The sequence below is a fragment of the Arvicola amphibius genome, chromosome 8 (genome assembly GCF_903992535.2).
Source record: "Arvicola amphibius chromosome 8, mArvAmp1.2, whole genome shotgun sequence".
NCBI classification, from domain to species: domain Eukaryota; kingdom Metazoa; phylum Chordata; class Mammalia; order Rodentia; family Cricetidae; genus Arvicola; species Arvicola amphibius.
The window spans coordinates 9,316,355-9,320,052 of record NC_052054.1 but is presented as its reverse complement, the minus strand read 5'-3'; the positions used below and the strand labels follow the sequence as shown (position 1 = coordinate 9,320,052).

The 3,698-nt window shown below is 45.4% G+C and overlaps 1 non-coding gene across 1 annotated transcript; it reads right to left on the bottom strand.

Annotated features, from left to right (window-relative positions):
• Positions 1-2,563: 2,563 nt before the first annotated feature.
• LOC119822041 lies at positions 2,564-2,668 on the bottom strand. Its single transcript, XR_005286653.1, has one exon. It is a non-coding gene; the product is annotated as a U6 spliceosomal RNA (small nuclear RNA).
• Between the last annotated feature and the right edge of the window lie 1,030 nt (positions 2,669-3,698).

Sequence of the window (3,698 nt, the reverse complement as noted above, 5' to 3'; positions counted from 1 at the left end):
CCTGCCCCTGTTCTTTATCTGATCTTTCAGGAACTGGCCAGATACTGCTGTTTCCCAGGGGAGAGGCAGAGAAATGTGACCAACCTTTACTCTTCCCTGCTGAGCACAGAGCCCTACTCCCTGTGAGTGGTTGTCCCTGGCCAGGTGCCTTCCTAGAGAGCCCCATACCTGCCTCACCTTCCTGGGGAGCCCCACCTAAGAGAGAACTCCCTGTCCACTCTCGCAGTGGCTTCAATGAGCGAAGTTTACTGGCGCTAGAAGGCCCTCCCATCTGTGGACTTCCCTTGAGATTTGTGCCATAAAAGATGTCATCTCACTGGAGGGAAGGGTATGTTGCTCCTCTCACCCTGAGTCATGGATGCATTTAGCAAATGACCTGATAGGGGAGTGGCAAACAAATAGTAAATAGAATACTTGTTGCTATTATCAATGCCATTGGGTTAACCAATAGAAACGATGGAGGGCCAGCCACAGCAGACACAGTCCTGTGTGGTGGGTTTGCAGGCCTGAGGAGGATGTGACCCCAGCCTCTGACAGCTTTCTGATCACTGCGAAGTGATTGCCAAGGGTCACATTACAGAAATTAAGGGTGTTAGATGTGAGCATGTGAGTGGCAGGTTCTAGGTTCCCTGACCATGCCCAAGGGACAAGGTGACTGTGAGAAAGATGGCAGCAAGGTGGCTTTTCTCTCCAGAGAGAAGAGGAAGGGACATCAAGGAAAAAAGAATCCTGAGAAGGCAGAGAGGGAGAGAAGAACAAGGCCTTTGGGGAGTGACCTCGACTAGCTTGGCTGGAGTGGAGTGGGGACAGAGGCAAAAGTGCAGTGAAGAAAAAGGAACATTGGAGCTAGCTGAGGAATGTCCCTCAGTACCACCCAGGAACCAAAACCTGGTCCTGTGAACATCAAGGAACTAAGAGAACAACGGCCTTTGAGAGCCATGGCAACTCCAGCAATAGGAACCGGGAGGGACCTACAGGGGAGTGCGTTCAGGGAGGATCAGAGGAAGAGGCCAGGGACTCCCTGGAGGGAAGTTATGTAATACTTAGCTCAGTGGCACCCACACACACCCGAGTGTGTCATCCATTGGGGTCATAGGTGACACTTCCCAGTGTACAGATAAGAGAAACACTGCCCCATCATTTTGCTACGCTCTCCCACATGAATGCACAGACTCCAGTGTGAGGGCCACAGCTCTTCTCCAGGGTTTTATTCTTTGTTGCGTGTTCTCTGCATGTTAAACGTGATCCCTGAACCAATGGATCTGACTGGTTAACAAAGCCACAGACCCCTGGCATTCGACTGAGTTCAGCCTGCCACATTCCTCGGTCTCCCCATGTTTCTCAGAACGCTAGCATCTTTAAGGACTATAGACTAGTGATTCTGTAGACCTCTCTTCAGTCTGTGCTCGTCTGATATTTCCTAACTGTCAGTAAGTGTTTGGGTAGAAATTTTACCCAAGCAGTTGGTGTTGTTATTGCAGCTTATCAGATGGCTGTTATTAGTGCTATTTATGTTTTTCGACAGGTCCTGGTTCAGATTTATTTACACAAATAGCATTTAGGGATAACAGCTCTGTGTAGACAATAGCCCAGGAAGATAGTGGTCTTTCTCACAGGGATTGGTGAAGACCTCTGTCCCAGAGTCTTCATGGGGACCAGGGTTCTTGGCCTCGGCACTGGCCAGCCGAGCTGGAGACTCTAGTGATGTAGGCACCCATGCAGTGGGGATGTAATGTGCTTCTGCAGCTTGGGGTGGGCAATGTGGACAAGTTAATTGAACTTGTGGCTAAAGCACTGTCGATTTTGACTTCCTTGAGATTTACCAGGGTCTGGATAGCAATGGCATGTGCCATAACCTGGCCTATAGCTTCTGGAACCTTCTGATTCTTGGCAAACCATGTGTTTTTCAGGAACTGTTTATGGTTTTCTTTTTCTTTCTTTTTTGTTTTGTTTTGTTGTTTTTCAAGACAGTTTCTCTGTAGCTTTGGAGCCTATCCTTTTTGTCGACCAGGCTGGTCTTGAACTCACAGAGATTCACCTGCCTCTGTCTCCCAAGTGCTGGGATTAAAGGTGTACACCAGTACCATTCGACTCTTTTTCCTTTTTTGGGGGGGGTGTTTGAAACAGGGTTTCTCTATGCACAGTCCAAGCTGTTCTGGAACTAGCTCTTGTAGACCAGGCTGGCCTTGAACTCACAGAGATCCACCTGCCTCTGCCTCAGGAGTGCTAGGATTAAAGGCATGTGCCACAACCACCCGGCTGCTTGTGGTTTTCTATGATTTCCTTTCGTCTATGATTTCTGCGCTATTTGGGAGGCTGTGCTGTGGTCCCCAAATTTGGCCGTGTCTACCCAAGTAGCTGGACAATAGTGTTAGTTTTAATTGCTTGTCTCAGGTTTTAGGTTAGGCTTTTTCACCATGAACTTATTCTCTTTTCATTTTAAAATAAGAGCTTGAGACCATGCAAATGGCCCATCTCTCATTAAATTTACCACTAGATTTAAGATCCGCTGATGTCTCTTGCTTTAATTATTACTACAAAGGCTACTAAATGGTGATTTTTTTTAAATATGGAATGCTTCACAAATTTGCATGTCAATTTCACAGGGACCATGCTAATTTTCTCTGTATCATTCCAATTTTAGTATATGTGCTGCCAAAGTAAGTGCTAAATGGTCATTGACTGGCATGCTATTGTAAGATTGAGATAAGATTCTATCTATCTATCTATTCATCTATCTATTTATCATTTATGTATCTATCATCTATCTTCTTACTATGCATTCATAGATTTCAAATTTATTCAATGGATTTATAATTTTTTGCTGCTACATATATAAATATTTATATTTAAGATTTATTTATTTTTACCTTATGTCTTTAAGTGTTTGCCTGTATGTCTGTTTTATACAGTGCCTGCAAAGTCTAGAAGATGGCATTAGATCCCCTGGAAGTAGCATTAAGGATGGTTGAAAGCAGAGAAAATTGATTGCTAGAAAAAGAACCTGGGTCCTCTGCAAGAGCATCAAGTGTTCTTGACCATTGAACCATCTCTCCAGTCCCCATGATGCATTTTACTCTTTGGACTGTTCCAGATTTGGCTAATGAAAGCACATTATTCAAGCTGGCTTCTGTGGCCTCCTGATTTATCTCCATCACACTTTGGGAGCTTCCTGATGTTCTAACTCCACCACGGTATTCTAAGTTTATCTTGTACGTTTACTGATGGTTTTAGTCTCATCTCAATCGCTTTGATAAAACACCACAACCAAAAAAGCAACTCAGGGGAGGAAAGGGTTTACAAGTCCAGGCCACAGTCCAGCACTGAGGACGTCAGGGTGGGAACTTGGAGCTGTAAACACAGGGGTTGGGGGGGGGGACACTGCTTGCTGATACATTGCCCCCCTTTGGTGGTTAGCTAGCTTTCTAATATAACCTAGGACTACCAACCCAGGGAATGATTCCACCCTTTATGGGCTGGATCCTTCCTGTCAATGAATAATTAAGATAATTCCCTCTAGGCACGTCCACAGGCTGATCTGATCTGGGAAATTCCCCATTAAAACTCAACTCCTTTGCCTGGTGGTAGTAGCACAAATCTTTAATCCCAGCATTTGGGAGGCAAAAGCAGGTAGATCTCTGTGAGTTTGAGGTCAGCCTGGTCTACAGAGTGAGTTCTAGGACAGTCAGGGCTATAAA